This window comes from Pseudonaja textilis, chromosome 2, assembly GCF_049901715.1.
Source record: "Pseudonaja textilis isolate UNSWEBS1 chromosome 2, rPseTex1.2, whole genome shotgun sequence".
NCBI classification, from domain to species: Eukaryota; Metazoa; Chordata; class Lepidosauria; order Squamata; family Elapidae; genus Pseudonaja; species Pseudonaja textilis.
The window spans coordinates 27,445,465-27,468,364 of NC_141991.1; the positions used below are offsets into that span (position 1 = coordinate 27,445,465).

Sequence of the window (22,900 nt, forward strand, 5' to 3'; positions counted from 1 at the left end):
ATAGCCTCTTGTAATTATGGGCTTTTATCTCTCAGAAATCCATTAAGTTTGAATGTTCAGTGGTCAACCAATATCTAGAAAATAATTCTTCGTCAATGTAATTGGATAATAGAAAATAATAGGCAAGTATACTGTTGTAATTTCCTGAGGAAACTCTTTCAAAGTAGGTAGGATAATTAAAGCTGTTCAGTTGCATTTTTCAAAATCTTTTTAAAGTTATTTCCCTCCCACCTAAATCTAAATAAATTCAAATGGTTTTGCTGGTCCAAATATATTTGTGTAAAATTTATTTATGGGAAAGCATATAGTAATAAGAAAACCGGAATATGCCTCATTAATTGTCTAATGATAAGCAAATTATTAGTACTTTAGTAGTTATTTAATAATCCAGAGTATAAATATGCTGCATATTTTAGAGAATGAATGTTCAAGCATTGATCAACAATGAAAGTGTAAACAACTTTGCATTTTTTTAAAATATTACCTGTAGAGGATTTATGTCAGAATCCTAAACAGAATGCAAGTATATACAAACAAATGGGCAATGAATGCTGACTTTAATTCATGTGAATATGGCTTGCTTGTCAGTCATCAAATGTACAGAGAAATCTTCTGGAAATAAGAAAAACTGATGTATATAGAAGATAGAAAGGCTGAGATATGCAAACATTAGCAGATCTTTAGTGCCCTAATATGACGTATAAATTAGGTTTGTACAGTATATCAGAAATAAGGTGCAAAGATAATTTTTTTCATGAGGAAAACAGAAAAATAATTTTAAAAAACTTATATGCTAATTTGGAAATGTATTTATATTTCCCCTTCCATTATTTTTTATTGGTAAGCTTAAAAAATATTAGATCTGAACTGGGTGTATTCAACAAAGTAAATCCAGAGAAAAGGTTTCGCCACATAATTGTTACAGCAACTGGACTGTACCTCCATCTGTTGCAATTGATGCAACTTTCAATGCTCAAAAAATGCAGATATAATTAATTAATTGTTTTACTAATTGACCACCCCCCCCCCCTTTCTGTACATACCACCCATGCAGAGCTTCTCTGTCATTATCACACAGTTGTTTCAAAGGTAGCAGCTATTAGCCTGTACCTGCCTAACTGGTCAAAGTTTGTGTCAACAGCATTATCAAATCAGCAGGCAGAGCAAGTGATACCATCTGACCAATTAACTGATTCCAAAAACAGCTGCGCCAAGTTGGTCTTCATTAGTATTTAGAAAGGGGACCCCAGGAAAATCTGAAAGTTATAAACTGAATGGGAATTTTAAAAATCTAGAAGATAGTAATGGTAAACCATTACTGCCAAGAGAAAACAGGGATGTATCCATATAGCTACCTAGAGTTGCCCAATTCAAGGGAGTCTGGATTTACATAAAACCAGAAAAGTGATATATCAAGCTTGAGTAGTACATAGAGGAGCCATGGTGGTGCAATAGTTAGAATGCACTATTGCGAGCTAACTCTGCTCACTGCCAGCAGTCCAATTCTGACCAATCCAAGGTTGACTCAGCCTTCCATCCTTGCACAGTCAATTAAATGAGGACCCAGATTGTTGGGGGCAATATGCTGACATTTGTAAACCACTCAGAGAGTGCTGCGTAAAGCACTATGAAGCAGTTTTACAGGTCTGCTATTACTATTGCTATATGAATTGTTGTCACTAAACGCAACTAGTGGTTGCTAAAAAGAGATTTTCTATTTCTTCATTCCTGATGGCAACATTTTATAGTTTGTCTAAAGAGCTTGCTAATTCCACCACAGCTAGTGAATACTATAGTGGGGACAATACTTTAAACAGAGGTGGTGGGGACAGCATTTCAAATAAGCATTACAGGTAGTCCTTGACTTGGAGGTCAGTTGAAGTTACAACAGAGTCCAAAAAAAAAAAAAAAAAAGGCTTAGGACCCAAATTCCAAGTTCTGACATCCGCAGTCCCGTTCCCCTCCCACCCACCCCCCCACACACAATCACATGACTGCATGTTAGGCCCTCAGAAACTATCCCCCACTTATGGTCATTTGCAATGTCCTGCTGTCACACGATCCCAATTTATGACATTTTTGAAGTTTACTTCCCATTTCTTGCAAAAAACAATAACCCATAAACAATAGCTTCGCATTATGATCACAGCATTCCCTTAATGATTGCAGCATTCACGTAACAACTGCTGCAAAAAAAAAAGGTTGTAAAATTGGGTGTGGTCATACATGGCAACTTACTTTATGACTGTCATGACAACTGACTGAAATTGCAAGCTCCAATATGGTCACAAGTCAAGGACTGCCTGTATGAATGTGGTGGGTTGTAGGATGAGATGTTAGGGACATAGTAGACCACGTTCAGTTTGTACTTCTCATATGCTCTGAATCAAAACAACTGTGCTTTGGGCTTTACTGAGAACTACCAAGTCTTGATTTTTTTAAAAAAAAATATTGTATTTTATTGGAACTATGAAAGAATCAGGAACAAATAGGAATACAGAGCCTCATGTCCCAAAGGTGCTTTTTTTTTTTTTAAGAGGCAACTGGATTTTCTGGATTTTCTTTGAAGACGTTTTGTTTCTCATCCAAGAAGCTTCTTCATCTCTGACTGGATGGTGGAAATGGAAGGATTTATACGCCTTGGAAACAGCTGGTCATTTGCCTTCTTTTAGCAGGTTGTTAATCACCTGGAGGTTTGTCTGTGTCTTCAGGGTCACCTGAGTGGTGCACATGGTGTGGAGCCTTCTTGGGACTGTTGAAAGGACTGTCTTGTAGATTGGAAATAGATGATGTCATATCCCCCTCTCAGTTGAGAGAGGGCTGCTCAATTTTGACACGGGTGGCCTCTTTAACCCCTCTTTCTAACCAGCGATCCTCTCTGTCCAAAATGTGGACTTTGCTGTCTTCAAAAGAGTGGCCTGTGTCTTTTAAATGCAGATGGGCTGCTGAATCTAGTCCTGATGTGTTTGTTCTCCTATGTTGTGCCGTGCATTTACAAAGTGGTTGTTTCGTTTCCCCAATGTACAGATCTGCACATGGCTCACCACATTGTACTGCATAAACCACATTGTTCAGTTTTTGTCTGGGTGTTTTATCCTTGGAGTGGGCAAGACACAGGCCACTCTGTTGAAGACAACAAAGTCCACGATCTGGATGACTGAGAATCTCCATAGACACAGAGCCTCGTGGTTTGTGAAACTGCAATGCTTCCTGTTTGCTCCTTCACTTGTATGAGGAAAAAACTTGAAAATCCAGGATATCCAGAGGTTAGTGGGCTGCAGGTTTGAACCCCTTGTTCTGATACTGCATGGTTTGGAGAACCGGCAAATCAGACCACTGGCTGGCCCCGCCCCATCTATTTTTTGGGTTGTTTTCAACCATTTTTGGATGAAAAACAGGCTGTTTTGGGGGCTTTTTTTCAGGCCATTTTTTCCAGCCCAAAACAGCCTGAAAATGGCCTTAAATGGCCCAAAAACAGGCCAAAAAATGGGCAGGGGGCAGCCAATGGTGGGATTAGCCCCAACTGACTGAATCCTACCTGTTGCTTTGAAGCAAGTGGCCGGGAGGTGGGGCTGGGTGTAATGAGTGACATCACCCACCCAGTCACGCCTACCCAGCCAGAGAACTGGTTGTTAAAAATTTTGCAACCCACAACTGGGGATATCACACCAAAAAGAGGTTCAAAACAAGCATCACTCTGCTTTTACATTTTAAAAATAAAAATAGTAGGAGTTACTCATGATTCGAATGGAGCTAATATCTGTGTGATACAGATTGCCTAGTAACTGCTAGAACCAAACCAAGTTCTTTGTGCAAAAAAACTAGTATCTAGTGTGTAATGTGAATGCAGCCAGTATTTGGGGATATTAGAGAGCTGGAAAGGAAGTGCCTGAATCTACTCCTCGGTCAGAATAAAGCTTGAAATAGAGGGCTGGGTATCTGAATATTATGCTGGTAAGAACTCCACAGATATCATGAGTGTGAGCTGTTTATCAGGCACATTAAATGAAAACGATGGTGGTTGATCACTCAGTTCCAGTTCTTTTGGGAGTGAAATTGCCCAGTTGATCTTTATACCCATTTTCCAGTGAAGTTAATTATAGATTTTGTGTGAAATGGGAATTTATTCTCTGCTTTCAGGGAAGACTGCTTATGGGCAGTGCTGTTTTTTATATATATATAAGCACCACTGCTATTAAAAACTTTCATCCTTTAAACTACGGAAAAGGAGTTTGATATTTCCAGCACTCATTCACTCCAAAGGATTGGGGAGATGAAAGTTAATTAAACATTATACTCATTTACATTACTGATTGGGGAAGAGCATTAGTACTGATTGGGAAGAAGCCATGTAGGAAAACAGACCAAGAAGTACCTGCAATAGTGAGCTATTTAATCAATAATTTATATTACCTGTAGAATAGTGATACAATTATATCTCACAATGGCATTATTAAACAATCATTTCTATCAAAAATTGAGGTGGAGAACTTTTTCAGTGAAATTACTATTACTTTCTACCTTTCAGACAGTATGGACTTATGCAGCATTCAGCAAATATGCTTTGATGTTCCGCATTAACATCAAATACACAGAATCCTCATAAGGCAGCTAATGTCCTCCTTTAGCTAGGTTAACACATCATGCTAGTCCATATTGTGATGTAATAGTTTTTAGGTGAAATAGATGAATGGATAGCTTCTAAACTATGATTTGTATGCTACCATATATAAGATTATGAGTCAGTCTTATCATACATGTCATGACTACATTTAATATATTATAGAAGCACATATCATACTACTCACTTCTGGTACTTGAAGGAAAATTACATTCATAACATCCAGACAGGACTGTAATTTCTCAAATGAAAACATTAAAATAAATCTTTTTTCCCAGAAAAACTTTATTATTTTTTTTAAAGTTGAAATGCAAAGACGAAGATTAAAAAGGGGAAAGGAAAGGAAACAAGGAAAAAGCAAAATTAGGGCCACAAAAAGAACAAAGGAAAAATTATAGAAAAGAGTAATTTCCAACTTTCTTAAGCAAATTACAAGCATAAAATAGAATGTCTTTAAACTAGTGCACACCATAGCACACCATATTTCTATAACCATAAACAGTTCTTGCCATCAGATCCAAATGTTGGAATTTTATTTTTTTAAGCAGATAGCCTAAAAGTGGTTTCCAAGAAGAAACAAAGTTGAAGTCTTTTCTTTAACCAGAGTGGTTCAATTTCACCATCCCTGCCAATCCCATTAGCTTCACCCTCCATTCTTCCATCGTGGGGATCTCTGAGTCCTTCAATCACTGCACAGTCTTCCTACTGTTATATATTAAAAACAAAGTTCCTTGCATTTTTTTCCATCCCATATTCAAAGTTTTTTTTGTCTACTTATTTATATATTCCTTAACATAACATGTTTTAATGTTTTAATCAAGTTTTATGGTTTTAAAACAATTGTAAATGACTTTTAATTTTTTTGTATGGGAGACACCCAAAGTTGGTTAGGAGATGGGAGACTAATAAAAAATAAAATAAAATAAATATTCATCTTCTGTGCTCATTTTCAGTAATAGTTTGGTTTTAGTTATCCCTGACCTGCAGTTAGGTATCTGTGGATTGATTCCCTGTCACATTTTTATAGATGTGGTTTATTTTTGGTCAGGGTTGATCCATTTGTTTTCTGTTTTTAACTGTTATAATTTTATATTTGGAAAATGCAATCTCTTTTGGAGTGGACAGCCATAAACAATTTAATAAATAATAACAATTAAACATCTTACAAAACAGTGTATTAATTGCTTCTTTTTTTCAAATAATTTCATTAGAGATTGCAGTAAAAACAATAAAAGTTATACAAACTACAAAAATAGTATAAAAAAGAAAGAAAAAAGTTGTTTCCCATTTCAGCCCAACAAGTATACACAATTTAAGTAAATTTATTGCCATCTCTTAAGCTACAAAATGAGCTCTCTTCAACCCATATCTCGTTTCTTAACTAAAAAAATAAAAATCCAAAATCCTTGTCGTTCATTCCTTATTTACAAAGTCCAGTAAGAATTAACAAATACAACTAATTATTAACATTGATTAAATAAGGCAGGCTTGTGTTCCTTCCTTATTCTTTTAATGATCTTAACTCTTAACCCCTCCAAGCAGAGTCTGACATCTTAGTTTGATTTCTTGCCATCTTTTTTTTAATCCTTCCCCAGAAGATTTCTCAGAATTTTTAGCAAGCCTGTTTTGTAAATCTAGGAAGAGAAACTCATTTTTTTTGTCACTTATCATAAAGTCATTCAAAGCTTTAACAAACTTCTTTTACATATCCAGTAAAAATATAAAATAAAATCATCTCTCCTTTTTGGCTTATTTATTTATTTAAAACATTTACATAGCTTCCCATCTCATAACAAATGCTTTAATCAAAAATTAAAGTGACATAAAAACCATATTAAAAGTATAAAAACCAAACACATTAAAATCAAAAATTTGGCGTCAAGTTTCCAATATTCGAACACCTCATCCCAGCACCTGAGGGGAAAAAACAGGTCTTCAGTAATTTTTGGGAGGGTAGGCTGGTAGAGGCCTGCCAAACCTCAGGGACAAAATGTTCCATAGGGGAGGAGATGCTATAGAAAAGGCACACTTCCTAGCACCCATAAGTAAGCGGTGTTTAAGGAAAGGGACATAGGTGCGTGCCTACCCTATCTGACATGGTTTGATGGCTAAAGGTCCTTAGGAAAAGGTGGTCCTGCAGATAACCTGGCCCTGTGCCACACAGGGTTTTAAATGTTATAACCTGCACCTTGAATTGGACTTGGGGGGAAAAGGAAGCCAGTGCAGGTTGCAAATCAGAGGTGTTATATGAACAAACACAGGGGCAACAATCTCTGCATGCACCGCAGCATTCTTGAATAGTTGAAGCTTCCAGATGGTTTTCAAGGGCGGCCCCATGGAGAGTGCATTGAAGTAATTCAAATGGGAGGTGGCCAAGGCATTAGTGACTGTGAATTAGGCCCCCCAGTCCAGTAAATGTCACAATCTGTGCAAGCCCCCTCCAGCACCACAGCTGTCACCTGCTCCTTCAGCATGAACTGTGAATCTAAGAGTGCCCCACAAATTGCATCCCAGTTCAGTCCAGGGAGTCCCATTCCATTAAGAGTCAAAGAGGACCTTCCATTGGACCCTGGGGGCCAAACACCCATAGCAACTCTGTCTTACCAGGATTGAGTTGATTCAGCCAGGAGGGGCATAGTTTCAGACCACAGGTGGCTGTCCACTTCCTCAAGAGCTACCATCAGAGTTGGTATTCATCAGGTTCTGACCAGTTCTGGAGAGCCTGTAGCGGAAATTTTGAGTAGTTCGGAGACCCAGCAAATACTACCTCTGGCTGACCCCATCTATTCTCTGCCTCCCGAGTCCCAGATGATCAGATGAGTCTTCTTTTGTTGCCCTGCACAGGAGAACAGAGCTGGAAGGCAGGTTAATGGGGTGGGGTGGGGAGGGATTGGGATTTTGCAGTAACCTTCCCCTGCCATGCCCACCAAGCCATGCCACGCCCACCAGGCCACGCCCACAGAACCGGTAGTAAAAAAAAATTGAATCCCACTGCTGGCTACTATCTTGAACTCAACCCAGGTAACAAGGATGACACTTGTCTCCATCACTCCCAAAAGATCTGCCCAGACAAAGTCCAACCCAGGGGTGGGTTTCTACCGGTTCTGTCCACCTCTGTAGAACCGGTAGCTCTGAAGAGCAGCAGACATAGAACCGGTTCTATCTCTGCTGATGTTTTTACCCACTCACCCACCCAGGCTCTTACCTGATCTTTATTTCCTGATTTTTCAACTTCAGCTGCAGAACGAGGCACAGCTGCAGTTAAGAAAAGCAAGAAAAGAGGGCTGTTTCAAAGGCTGCTTCTCTGCAGGCAGCTGCTGATGACAATTTACAGGCGTGCGGCTCGCAGCCTGCAGGGAAGCTCGTAAATCCCAAACCGGTAGTTAACCATGTTGTATCCCACCCCTGGTCCAACCCCCAGCAAAGTTGAACAACTTTATCAAATAGATTCCTCATAGGGACTCTGCAGGTGCTCCCCTGGTTCCTCCTTACCCACGTGGAACCTGGGTATTCAAAACAAGGCTGCCAATTGGCTACCTGCTGAAGTCATAAGAAGTCCACTAATTATCCTTCATCGCTCTTATTACCACAGGGTAGGTCCGAACAGAGGCTCTTATCTATGCTCATTCAGCCTCACACTTTGTCTTCCTCCAGCAGAATTCTAGGCATCTCTTATGTTGTTTTAATTCTCTAAGCTACTCTGTTTAATAGTTGTATATTTCCTTTAAGCATTGAAGCATTATCCTGTCTCATTTTAAAGTCCTGTAAATCCTTTTCTGCATCCTTCTCATGGCTTGTCATATCGATATCCATATTCAGGATAATTTCAAATGTATGTGTTGTTTTTCCATTACATCCTTAACTGGCCATTTATCAATCCTTTCCAAGAATCTCAAAGGCCTCTTGCCATAAAGTTTCATACTTTTTTCATACTTTTCCATTAAACAGCTCACTGTTATAATATTTCATTTTGTTGTGTTATTTTCTAGATCCCCTTAGTGCCCAAATTTTATAGTCCCATTATCTTGTTCTGGCTAGCAAAGAGCTAAAACAATGCTACTTTCTCACAAGAGGAATTTTTCCCCAAAATGAAAATTATAGTTCCAAGTTATCTAAGACTCTATCCATTGTTAAACTTTCTAAAATCCATATTCCAAGTATCCCATTGCTGATTGATCCAGAAAGTACGGTAGTATTTTTCAAAATGTTTTAAAATTGCATTTACAAATTCTTTCTCTAAAGAGAAGGCACTTCACTCAACAAATACTTATAACTGTTGTTCTCAGGGCACCAAGGACTCCACCCTCAGCTATGTATACTCACTTCTATTAACAGTATACACCAGGGGTCCCCAACCACCGGGCCCCGGACCAGTACTGGTCCGTGGAACATTTTCTACCGGGCCGCCAGTTTGCTGGGCACTGCCATCTTGTTTTGATGAGAAAGTGCTTCCGGTGAGCTTTTCCGGTTGGAAAGTAGCGTTTGGGTCCTGAAGGAATCCTCGTGTCTTAGTTTCATCGAAGGTGGGGGGACGGCTTCGAACAAAACTAAGGCGTGAGGATTCTTTCAGCACCCAAGGCAAGGCGAGCCGAGCGACCATCCCAAAGCCGTCCTGAAGCCCATCGACAAAGGTACAAAGGAGGAGTTGAAGGTGGCGGGGAGAAGCGGGGGACGGCTGGCTGGCCAGTTGCTCAGCTCGCCTTGCCATGCGTGCTGATGCCGGTACTGGGCCGTGGATCATTTTGTGATGCCAGTACCGGGCTGTGGCACAAAAAAGGTTGGGGGCCACTGGTATACACTACTTGAATGACTACCACCTCTGCATCTATTTCTAACTCTTCTTATTTGTTTCTGGAATTTTGCATTGATCTAGATTATGATACACGATGCCACTGAGGGTTTTTCAAATTATTAATCAAGGTCCTAGGTCCAGAATTGTAATTTTCAAACCACATGTTAGGAGTGTTTTTCTCCTAACTTTGCTCTTTTCATTGTACCAACAATATAAATATGACTGTCCTACCACACCAGGATAATATGGGAAACCTTGGGGCTTAGCACATTCATGTAGCAACACCAGATCTCCTGAATCTGGATTAATGCTAATGGAAAGATAAGTTTTCTTGAGTTCATTATATTACCTGTAAGGTAGAAAGAAGAAGTCTTACGGCTCTTATATTTTGAAAGTACTATACCAGGGTGTCAAACTCGTGGGCCACGGGCCAGAAGTGTCACGTGTTGGCCCTGCCCTCACTAGTTTAGCAAAGGGAGAAAAAAGTCCCAATACGTCACGTGAAGCCACTGTGACAACACGAGTTTGATATCCCTGCACTATATTATACGGTATTTTCCATGCTATGTACATATATTATGTTGTCATTTTCTTCACAAAGCTCCAATTGGCAGACACATTTCTTCATTTTATCCTCTAATAATCCTATGAGGATTATTACTCAAAAAAATAATCATATTGTGAACAAATTAGAATGGGGAATGAATGAATGAGATGTATAATGCAACGATACACATTTTGTTTTCAGCTGCTCTAGATCAGATGTGCATTGTGCAATCAGCCCATTTGAGAAATAAATTGATATTAAAGAGAAATCTCACTGTCTTGCACAAAAAACCATTTAAGGCAGCAGTCCCCAAACTTTCCAATTCCATAGACTGGCAGTGACAGTGATGGGCATTGATGTTGGCAGGGGGAGGGGATGGTTTCATTTGTGCAACCTAATCTCATGCATTGGGATGATCCAGGGTGTGGCACAAAGGTAACGCAGTCAGATAAGCAATAAGAGTCCCTTTATTATCTCCAGCTTTGCCTCCAATGTCCAGGTTACCTTCGGCTGGAAAAAAACTCTCCCAAGAACAGCCTTTAACTGTAGAAAATTCAGTCCAAAACAAGGTACATACAAACTGTAACTTAAAATCCAAACAAACCAAACTGAAGTAATTAGCTTGACAGGGCAGGAGAAGGAATTTCAGACTTGAAACTCACACAGTTGGGAAGACACCAGGAACCCAGATAAGCCTCAACAATACCAGATAATTCATGATTTGCTCTCAATAGTTTTCTGTGCACAACTTCCTTTTTTATACACTGAGTTCCCAGCTGCAACTAATGAAGGGAATCAGGGCCCTTTCCTCCCACCGTAAGCCACACAACCCATGTTGCTCTCTTCTCCGTTCCTCCCTGTGTGCCCTAGGATAGGGGTCTCCAACCTTGGCAACTTTAAGACTTGTGGACTTCAACTCCCAGAATTCCTCAAGCCAGCACTGATCTAGGATGAAGAGGGGATGGGCCTGGATCTTCCCCAGTTTCTTCCACAGCCAACAGAGCCACACTCCCACTCCCCGTCAGCTGTTCGGCTTCCTCCTCCGAGTCAGATTCTGACAGGGGCATGACATACATGTGCAAATGGATCTTTGTGTATTCACCTGCCACTTGTGCAGCTCAGTTCCCAATGAGCCACAAACCCATTGGGATGGGGACCCCTAATTTAAGGTATCCATTTTATATACTTGTCCACCAAAATCCCACATTATCTACTTTGCTTGGAAACTTTCAGTAGGATCTCCAGGAAAAGAGGCATTTACCTGCTATCTAAGTCAGGGGTCCCAACTACCGGGCCACAGACTGGTACCGGTCCATGGAACATTTCCTACCGGGCCGCCGGTTTGCTGGGTGCCGCCATCTTGTTTGACAAGAAAGTGCTTCCGGGTGAGCTTTTCTGGTTGGAAAGTGGCGTTTGGGTCCTGAAGGAATCCTTGCGCCTTAGTTTCATCGACGGGGGGGGGGGCTTCAAACGAAACTAAGGCACGAGGATTCTTTCAGCACCCAAGGCAAGGCGAGCCGAGCGACCATCCCGAAGCCATCCCGAAGCGAAGCCCATCAACAAAGGTACAAAGGAGGAGTTGAAGGTGACGGGGAGAAGCGGGGGACAGCTGGCTGGCCGGTCGCTCGGCTCGCCTTGCCTTGTCATGTGTGCTGATGCCGGTACCGGGCTGCCGATCATTTTGTGATGCCGGTACCGGGTCGTGGCACAAAAAAGGTTGGGGACCACTGATCTAAGTCACTAAGGAATATTGGTTAGAAGTTCTGGAAGAAAGATTCTAAGCCTAGACTGTTGACTTTTTTGTGTCTTCATCTTCTATCTGTATCCGGGATTCCTAATGTTACTGGGAGAATATTTCACAAAATTGGATACATGTAACTTGTAACCAGTGACTAGAATGAAGCTTGTCACCCTCTTAGCTTCTCTTCCAGCAGAAAGTTCTCTATGGCTTTGCTTTGCTGGCTGAGGAATTCTGGGAGTTGAAGTCCACAAGTCTTAAAGTTGCCAAGGTTGGAGACCTCTGCTCTACAGTTACAGTTTATCTTTGTTTTTTGTTTTTTCAAAGACAGATGAACGGAAAGCATTGGGCTACAGAAATCTATTATTTGTAGTTTCTAAAAGGCTTTACAAGATATACAGTATTGGGTATTGATGGAAGTAGTTATTCTTTAGGAGGTGTGCTTGTATGCGTATGGAGGGAGGGAAAGACAGAGAGAAACAGACCAAAGTCTGACAGCCATTAAAGGAATTATTTGCAGGAAGATCTCAAAAAGAGACAGGGAATTGTCAATCTGCCACTATCTAAATATACTAGAATTGTAACTCCCAGAATTCCCAGTAGGAGGTTCAGCATCTTGATTGTATGACTTCAAGGGAATGTAAAAGGATGGATCTGATTAGATAGTAGATGGGTTTGTAATTGCTATAAGTATTAATGCTAAACTCCATGGCAGTATCTTTCTTGAGACCTCAAGGCTAGGAATATTGTCTTATTTATGTCAGTTTTCAAAAGTAGAGAAGGAATCTGTCCTGAATAGTAGTAATATGTCAGGATTGAACGCTAAACTGAGTTGTTCTGAGAGGAGCAATCCCACTAGCTTTGTCTTCTCAGAGTCTTTTCTGGCGTAAGAGTTTGCTCTGCAGGGGTGCTTTTCAAGTGATAAGAATAAAAAATTAATGTAGAGTCTTCAGGAAAGATCTTGAAGAGCATATTAGAAGCATACGAGGTTCCGGTAGTTTGCTGCTGTAGCCTATTTATAAAAGTAGAATTTTTTATGGATTTGTTTTCTTGTAACATAATAGTTCTTTGAACAGGAATCCTAAAAACATTTTACTGAAAGAAAAATGAAATAGCAGTTCCTCACCTTCTATCCTCTTCCAGCATTTACTGCAGGCAATCTGATAGCTACATGATCATATGAGGCAGGTTTTTGATGAAATAATTGATGTAGCGGTTTAAATTTCTTCTGCAACTTCTTTCAGTTTGGTGGAGAAGAAATTGCTTCCAAAATGTTATTTAAGGGAAGGCAAAAAATAAATAAAACAACTAAATGCTCATGGAAGAGATGTGCCGTTTTTACATTTATTTTGGTCATGAGAGGACTGAGGGATGTGTGAAATGTCTAATTTTCTTACCATCAGTGTGCACTCTACTTAGTTTTTTTATCTTTGAGCTAATAAATTGATTAAAGGCTTGGAGACTAAAACATATGAAGAACCATTGCAGGAATTGGGAATGGTTAGTCTAGAGAAAAGAAGAACTAGGAGTGACATGATAGCGGTCTTCCAATATTTGAAGGGCTGCCACAAAGAAGAGGTCATTTTCCAAGACACAAGAAGGCAAGACAAGAACTGATTCAAAGATGGATAGAACAAATGGTGGGAGAATGTATTTCATTTAAACCGGAATTTTTTTCTTCTTGGAATAATATCAGAAAAATTTAAAAAAGAAATAATATATCTAAAAGTACATGTATTGATGGTGGCTAGAATATTATATGCACAATATTGGAAAAATGAAATTATCCCTCCAGAAACAAAAATAATGAGAAAAACTATGGCATAGGTAGAATCTGATAGGTTAACTTTAGAAATAAAAGATAAAGGAGAGTCTAAATATTATAAAATATGGAATAAATTTTATAAATGGTTATATAATAGAAGACAAGGTTGAAATACTAGTAGTTATGATTTGATTAATTAGTAATCAATATTTTAATAAGGAGATTATAAATGATGAAGTAAAATGTATTTATGTATAACAAGGATAAGTTGGATGTATTGTGTTGTATTCGCATAATTAGAATTAAAAATAACTTTAAAAAAAAGAAGCAATGGATGGAAACTAATCAAGGAGAGAAGCAACCTGGAATTAAGGAGAAACTTCCTAACAGTGAGGACAATTAACCAGTGGAACAGCTTGCCTCCAGAAATTGTGGGTGCTTCATCACTGGAGGTTTTTAAGAAGAGACTGGACAGCCTCTTTGTCTGAAATGGGGTCTCCTGCTTGAGCAGAGTGTTGGATTAGAAGACCTTTGAGGCTGCTTCTAGTTCTATTCTGACTGATTGATTGAGCCTTCTTTTCTTGAACTAGATGACCTACAAGGTCCCTTCCAACTCTGTAAATCTGTCACTAAGTTGCTTGAGTCTCCACGATCAATTTTGGGTTGCGGGATTTTGCAACTTCCGTGCTTAACTAACTTCTGGGAAAGGGATATGCTTGCTGTCCCACTCTTTCAATAGTTTGGACAAGCTTTCTTTCCTTCAGACTTCAGCAGAGCACCTTTAAAAAAACTTTTCACTCAAGTCTACAAACTTGAAATCTCCTGGTGATTTCTGCCCAAATAATTGCATAATTATAGTCTCCATCTTGGTCTTTTTAAAAAACCTTCACCTATGGATACCCCAATGTTTTCAAGCAAAGAAAACATAAGCCTGATACTTCCACATGCTACACATAAGAAAATACAGAGAGAAATAATTATTGGGAAATATAGGATTTTAGCAAGAAAATGTGACAGCTTCATTATCTTTAGTGGAGACTAAAAAATGAAGCACAGAAACAAACATAAAGAAGAAAATATTTCATAATTGCAGCTGATGATATAGCATACTTATTATTGCAGTGTTTCCATTGTGTTATCTAAATTGCTCCTTGACAGTCTTCAATTAATCCACATTAGTTTTGAATTTTTTAAAAAAATCATTATCATCACCATTATCTAGACCAGGGGTGTCCAACCTTTCACCTTCCCTGGGCCACATTAGAAGAATTAAATTTGGTTTGGGCCGCACATAAAATAATATAACAGTAACGATACCTGATCATCCAAAAAAACCATAGAAAACATAGTTAACATATTAAATTTATTTGGAAATGAAGTTAGTGAGATGTTTTTATTATTTATTATTTATTAAAAATTATTTATTTTTTATCGCGGTTTTATTATCATGGTTTTTTTTAATCACGGTTTCTTTATCACGGTTTATTTTCCAGCCAAATTTTGCGGGGAAGCTCGCGTGCCTCGCGCCTACCTCTCCTCCTGCAAATGGCCCGGCTGGATGAGGCAGGACTGAAGGCAGAAGCAGCAGCGGCGGCGGGGGCAGAAGCAGCGGCGGTGGCGGGGAAGAAGCGGCGGTGGTGGGGGCAGAAGCGGGGGCGGCGGCAGGGGCAGAAGCGGGGGCGGGGGCAGAAGTGGCAGCGGGGACAGAAGCGGCGGCAGGGGCAGAAACGGTGGCGGGGGCGGCGGCAGCAACAGCAGGACGTGGCGCTCTGACAGCGCCCACCTTTTCTGTTGCTGCTTGGCCTGGCGCTCGCCTCGCCCCGCCCCGCACCTGCCTCTCCTCCTCCTCGCTGGCTCTGGCATGAAGGTTGGGGTGGGCACTGGGCCGCATTACGAAGCAACCTGGGCCGCATGCGGCCCCTGTGCCGCGGGTTGGACAAGCCTGAGCTAGACTCTGTGCCAGTAAATATTATAGTGTATTTCAATAACTTTCCATTAGTTTTATGAAGGGACTGCCTTTGTGAGTTTGATACAAATTTCCTTATGCTTTTTTCTTATTTGTATTCCTCTGTGCAATTACGTTTGGTATCATCTTTCTGATCCACGATCTCTCTTCTCTGATATTTTTCTATACTTGTAATAAGAAATGGGAGATTAGCATAGCCTCTATTTCCCAACCTCTAAAAATCCTATGAAAAATAATTCCTCATAATAAATCAATTAGAATAGAGCTGGAAGGGATATTGGAGGTCTTTTAGTTCGACCTGCTGCTCAAGCAGGAGATACCATTTCAGACAAGTGACTGTCCAGTCTCTTCTTAAAAACCTCCAGTGAGGAAGCACCCACAATTTCTGAAGGCAAACTGTTGCAGTGTCAGAAAATTTCTCCTTATTTCTAAGTTGAATCACCCCTTGATCAGTTTCCATCCATTGTTGTCTGGCCTTCAGGTGCTTTGGAAAATAGCTTGACCCCTTCCTCCCTGTGGTAGTCCCTCAACTATTGGAAGACCGCTATCCTGTCTCCCCTGGTCCTTCTCTTCACTAGGCTAGCCATGTCCAGTTCTTGTAACCGTTCTTCCTATATTTTAGCCTCCAGTCCCCTAATCATATTCATTGCTCTTCTCTGCACTTTTTTTAGAATCTCAACATGTTTTATATAGTGTGGTGGCCAAAACTGGGTGCAATATTCTAGGTGTGGTCTTACTAAGGCTTTAGAGAGTGGTATTAGTATCTCACTTGATCTTGATTGTATCCCTCTGTTAATGCAGCTTATGATAGCATTGGCTTTTTTGGCTGCCACCGCACGTTGTTAGCTCATATTTAATTGGTTGTCTTCTAGTGTTTTACCTACAAGTTTATTTTATTTTATTTATTTTTATTTATTTTATTTATTTTATTTTTTTAAGTTACTCTTCCATATTCTTTTTTTGAAGAACTTTTTGTTTATCATTATATACATTACTAGCACTGAATAGTCTTGAATAAAATTAACTTTGAAGACTACATATATTACTTGCAACTCTGGAGGATGTGGAAATTAATATAGTCTAGAGAAGATCAATCATTTATGGCAGCTAAGTAGCATCAGATCTTTTGTCTTTGATTCTCTATTCATTAAATCTTGATTGGTAGCATATTTGATATAAGAATATCTCCACAATACTGAACTCCTTGTGACATTATTCCAAGCTTCCTCATCTAACAATTTAGATTCATAGAGTATTTTAATAAGAATCCAAGGTTGATATCATATTCATGTGAATGCATTTATTTTTCACATACTGTAAATATTCAGCAAGTCCCTTAGATCATATTGATTATGGAAGCATCATACCGGCAGTGACACAAATGAAATTATTTTACCACTAGGATATTTCTAAGCATTGAAAATTGCAATGCTTACCCACAGTGATGTACAACCTGTTGAATGATCTCAAAACAAAATCAGCCATTTTGATTGTCAGTACGCTGTACTGTATATAATTCTTAGGTGATAAGGTCCAGGCAACAGTAATTTAACAATAGCTTCACCCCAATTCATTTATGATGTGTCCTGAGGTCACATAATCACCTTGTTCTGATCTGGCTTCTAAACACAACAAACTCTCTGTAGTTAACTAAATGTTTCCTTTATTAGGAGCGCCTGCAGCCCCGGCAAAAAGTCACTCTCACACACAGCAAGCTGACAAGCTCCCTGTCCAGGAGGGAGATGAATAGTTGAGTGCCACATCTATTCCTCTCCATCCTTTTATTCCCAGAGCTAGGATGGGGCCTCATTAGCAGTGGTGGCTCTTCCGTCCCAAGGATCGGCCCATATGTTTCCACTGCTCTTCTCTTCTCTGCCTTCTGCGCATCTATGCATCAGGCACTGGACCCAGCTGTTCCTCCTCTTCCTCATGAGCCACCTCCAGGCTGTTGACTGTCCTTCTGAGGGCGGATGGACGGCTCAGGCTCTGCCTCTGTCTCTCTCTCTGACAGTTCCATTCTGTCTTCCCCCTTGGAGATTTCAAGTTGCCTTGATGTTGGACCCTGACTCCCACGCCTCCTCCTCTGACTCAGTTGCTGGAGAGGCTGGCGGCTGAGAGAACACAGCACCCCTTTTGCAACCTTCTGACAAAGTCAGATTCACTTAACAACCATGTTACTAACTTAACAACTGCAGTGATTCACGTAACAGCTGTGACAAGAAAGATCGTAAAATGGGGGAACAGTTCACTTAAAAACTGTTTTGCTTAGCACTGGAAATTTTGGGTTCAATTGTGATCGTACATTGAAGGCTACCTGTACATCAGAGGTGTCAAACTGGCAGTCCGTGGGCCATTTGTGTTATGTGCAGGCCACGCACACCCCAGTTCCACGAAGGGGAAAAACATTGTGATACCTCATGTGACGGCAGTGTGACACCGTGAGTTTGAAACCCCTGCTTTAGATGAATAGGAAGAGGGAATTATAAGGCATTACAGAAGTTGTACGATCTGCCCCCACCATCCTTAATCACAATCTGAGTTGGCTCCAATTGTGAATTTGCGGGAAAAGATATCAGCTTTCCAAGCTTTATACAGCAGAAAGAAATTGTATCCACTACCCACGTGAAGAAGAAAAAATGAGCAAATATTGCAATTGGTTTCTATTCTATTTCTATTAAAATATAATGAGGGAGAAGATCAGCATTCCATTATGTGGTTAAAGTAAATGGTGTGTTGGAGTGCCAGGTAGTTTTCTTTTTTAAACTAATCAATGGTTGTTGAAGTAGATAACAATGTTCTTCAAAAGAAAAGATGGAAAATTGTCTCTCTGGGATTAAACGATTATGCTAGTAAAATTATTAGAACATGATGGCTGCTCTCTTAAAAATACTTACAATGCTCATGCCATCATCCATCAGTTTAAATTTGATATTAAGTGATTTTCATCTTACAACATGAAGTACTAAATTAGAGCCTCTGCTGTTAAAGGAGATTTGCAAGAATACTTTAAGGAAAAAAACATACACAGGTTGCCAGGTCTTTTTGTTTGCAACTTATGTAACCTACAAATTGCCTTTCTAAAGCTTAACCTTCACACAGACTAAGTGGCTTTAGATTACCTTGCTGGTATAAGTTCAAGGCATCTTAAGCTCCCAAAATAAACAGATAATTATACATAACAATGTTCTTGGACTGTAGCATGGAATAATGCATACTGTAACTGAATGTTCCTACTGAGCAATTTTGTTCAGAAAATAACTATGTTAGGAAAAAAGAAAAGTCAGAACGATTATTCTTAAAACTATTAATACAAAGACTTGTTTGTCCCTGGACCTGAATAGAAATGTTTCAATCTATTTTAGTGCTATTTACATGGCTTGGCATTATTTCTCCGGGAGTTCAGACAGGAAACCCAACAAGCTTACATACTGAGAAATGTTTATCAACTTGGAGTTTTATATGTATGTAAAAACAGGACAAAAGGATCACCATCAGCAGCAGCGGTGGAATTCCATTTTTTTCCTCATCAGTTCTATGAGAATGTGCAGCAATGAAAAACCGCCCTCTGTCAGCACTGGTGAGGTGAGCTGTTTTTTTTTTAGCTCAGCTGAAGTGCGGCAATTCGCTCTGCCGCATGAATCAGCTGACCTAAAAACCAAAGGAATATAGGACAGGATAGCGCGGGGAGCAGGTGGGTGGGGCCAACCAGAGATGGTATTTGCCAGTTCTCCTGACTAGTCAACATTTCTGCTACTGGTACGCCAGAACCAGTCCAAATCAGCTGAATACCACCTCTGATCATCATCATCCCTGGGACTGAAACTGGGATCTTTTAAATGCAAAGTATGCCCCCGTACCACTAAAACCTTTCTCCTATCTTCAATGTAAAGCCCTATAACATGTGTGTCAAACTCGTGGCTTGCAGACCAGATGCGTCACATGCTGGCCACTCTCATACCCAGTTTAGCGAAGGGGAAAAAAGTCATGATATGTCATGTGACGCTGCTGTGAACCGTGGTTTTGACCCCCCTGTCCTATAGATTGTTAACCTGAGGTTGATGTTTGTTATTTGCTTAATAATCCCTATTTTGTTTTGTGGAGGTTGTTATTAGACCATTTTAGTTTGGACTGCCTGTTAATTTAATACTTTTGACCGTTTTGTGTCTTTTTTTAGTTTTGTGCATCACCGAGCGTCCACTGGAGTTGGGCAAAATAAATTTACATAAATGTTAAGTAATAAATCACACATTAATACTGCATATCCCTTAATTTAAACCAATGTTTTTCAAGTTTGGCAACTTTAAGATATATAAGACTTCAGTTCTCAGAAATCCCCAGCCAACCATTTTAAAGCTGCCAAGTTTGAAAAACACTTATCTAAATCAATCTTGTCCGATCTGATGCTCTCCAGATGTGTTGGACCAGTTTCCATAATTCTTCATGGTCATTGTAGATGAGAAATGAATCCCAATATATATAAAAGTTACCAGACTTGGAAATAGGGCGTTGGTGCTTACCTGATACACCCATTCTCTGTGAGCTGTGAAGAGAATCCAGAAGTGGGAGGTGCTTCAGTCTCTTCTGGAAAGGCTGGGCTTAAAACTCCTGGACGCTCCTCCTCCTCCTCCTCCTCCACGGGACACCTCCTCAGCATCCCCCAGTTTTGCGAAGACTGAGTGCCAAAGTCTGGGGCTCATCACTTAATCTAGATCCCTGACCAGAACGGAACCCCACCAGACGGAAAGAAATGGGTGGGCTGGATGCTCTTCACAGCTCACAGAGAACAGACATATCAGGTAAGTACCAATGCCCTTTCTCCCATGAGCTGTTCAGAGCATCCAGAAGTGGAACATACCAAAGCTTGGCCTGTCCTTAGGGAGGGACTCCGTCTGGATCAAAATCCACTCCTAAACTCTGTGGACCCTCTGCAGCACTCTTCTGCCAAATGAAGCGTCCACTGAGGCGTAGACATCAATTTCATAATTTCTGACAAAGGGCGATGGTGAAGCCCAAGTCGCCACTCTGCAGATTTCGTCTGTGGAAGTCCGAGTGGCCCATGCTGCTGATGTTGCCTCACTCCTTGTCGAGTGGGCTGTAATGCCCTTAGGAACTGAGATGGACTGGCATTCGTAACATTTAGCTATGGTGGCTCTCAACCATCTACCAATGGTCATAGATGACATCCTGTGTCCTAAAGTGGATGGGTTGAAGGATAGGAATAGAGCCTCAGATTTTCGAAATGCTGCTGTGCGGTCTAGATAGATGCTTAATGTCCTTCGAACGTCAAGTCGATGCCATTGATGCTCCAGTCTATGAGATGGTTTCAGACAAAAATTTGGAAGCACCAACTCCTGTGCTCTGTGGAAGCCTGAATTTACTTTAGGGATGAACAATGGATCCAATCTTAGAACCACTCTATCCGCATGAAACATGCAGAGGTACTTTCTCCTCGACAATGCTGCCAACTCGGAAATCCTCCTTGCTGATGTGATCGCAATGAAGAAGACCACCTTATATGTCGGGAATTTGAGACTAGCGGTTCTTAAAGGCTCGAACAGGCCAGTTGTAAGTGCGGTTAACACCTTGTTGAGCTCCCAAGTGGGATAGCAGTGAATTACAGGAGTTTGTAAGTTTGCAGCACCCTTAAGAAAGCTGTGGATATGTGGATGGTGCGCTATGGAACAAAGGTCGCCCCAGGATATCACCGAGGCTAAGGCCACCACCTGTCTGAGTAAACCCTAACCCTAACCCTCTTTAAGGCTCTGATCTCTCTGGCCAAAGACTGGATACTATTCAACCTGTCCTGAGAGAGAAAAACCTTGCCTTCCATGGTATCTATCACTGCCCCTAAATGAACTAACCTAGTTGAAGGGATCAAATGGCTTTTATCCCAATTTATGGAAAAGCCGTGACCTTGAAGAGTCTCCAGAGTAATCTTGGAATCCAAATTTGCTTGATGCCTGGAAGATGACAAAATTAAAATATCATCCAGATAACATTGTAAATGAACAGATTTGATCCTGAGGGAGGCAGCCAAAGCCGCTAGGACCTTGGTAAAAGTCCTAGGGGCTGAAGCCAGACTGAACGGTAGGGCGATATGTTCGTAGTGCCGATCACAGTAGCAAAATCTAAGATATTTGTAGTGAGCAAGTCTAATTGGTATGTGTAGATAAGCCTCTGTCAGATCTATAGAGGTCAGGACATTGTTCTTTCTGATGCTGAGCAGAATGGACTGGATTGAATTTTTGATAAAGCAATGATCTGTTCAGACGTTTGAGGTCCAGAATTGCCCTCTAGCCCCCCGAACTTTTTGGGACCACAAACAATAGAGAGTAACAGCCTTGACCCGTTATTCAGATGGGACCTCTCTAATGGCCTGAATATGCAGAAGATGATTGATAGCCTCCTGCATCAATGCTCTCTTAATGGGGTCCGTGGACCTAGGGCTCCTAATGAAAAAGTTTGGAGGGGAGGATTGAAACTCTAGTGCCAAATCAAACCTAACAGAGTCCCTGACCCACGCATCAGAGGTGGAGCTGTCCCATTGATCAGCAAACAATTTTAGCCGCCCTCCAATGGGAGCTGCTGTCAAGGACTCACTTGGGGTGATGAAAAAATCGGCCTCCGGTACCTCTGGGGTTTCTTCTGTTTTGGCCACCCCGCTGAACTCTGTCGGCCCATCTAAAACTGGACCTGTAGCCTGATGTTCTTTGCGATCTGGGAACATATGGGCCTTGATAGTAGGTCCGAAAGGAACCCCTTCAAAATGACTGGGGCGTTCTGTTTTCAGACCTCCGAAAAAGAGGGGGAAGCACTTTTTTCTTGTTTCTATTCTCAATAAGCAGGGGCTCCAAGACACTGCCAAATAATTTATCCCCCAATATTGGGGCTGATACCAGCTTGCATTTATGCTTGGTATCCGCTTGCCAATGTCTGAGCCATAGCAGTCTCCATGCTGATACGTGAGATGCTATGGCTCTAGACGAGAATTTGACTGCATTAAATGTGGCATTGGCGGAGAATTCTGCCGCTGCAATAATCTTAGCAATGTCCTGGTGGGCTCTAATATTTGACGCCAGTAATATATCCCTCAAATGGAAGATCCCTCAAATCGTAGGGAGGACCATGTAAAAAAGGACGCAGCTGTAGCTGCCCTAATGGCCCAGGCTTCAGAAACATGTGCCCTACAGAGTGCCAACTCTGCTCTCTTTTCCTCCAGTTTCTGGGCTTCCTCAGCCTCTTTGGGAAAGGTTGAAGAAGAGGCCAGTGCCACAATGGGCTCATCCACCTCCGGCGTTTTGAGAAAATTTGAAAACTCTGGTGGCAAATTATAATATCGTTTATCGTACCCTGTTGGGGCTGGGTAGGATGCTGCTGATGCCCATTGATTTTGTACTAATTCAGCAAACATACGAGGGACAGGAATAGTTTTTGCCTCATTAGCCAGTTGTGAGAATATTAGATCCTCGGA

General features: G+C 40.8%; 1 protein-coding gene across 3 annotated transcripts in view; it reads left to right on the top strand.

Moving 5' to 3' along the window:
- Positions 1 to 22,900, top strand: part of SYNPR (synaptoporin) — a 172,416-nt gene that overhangs the window by 110,908 nt on the left and 38,608 nt on the right. The window lies entirely within an intron of this gene.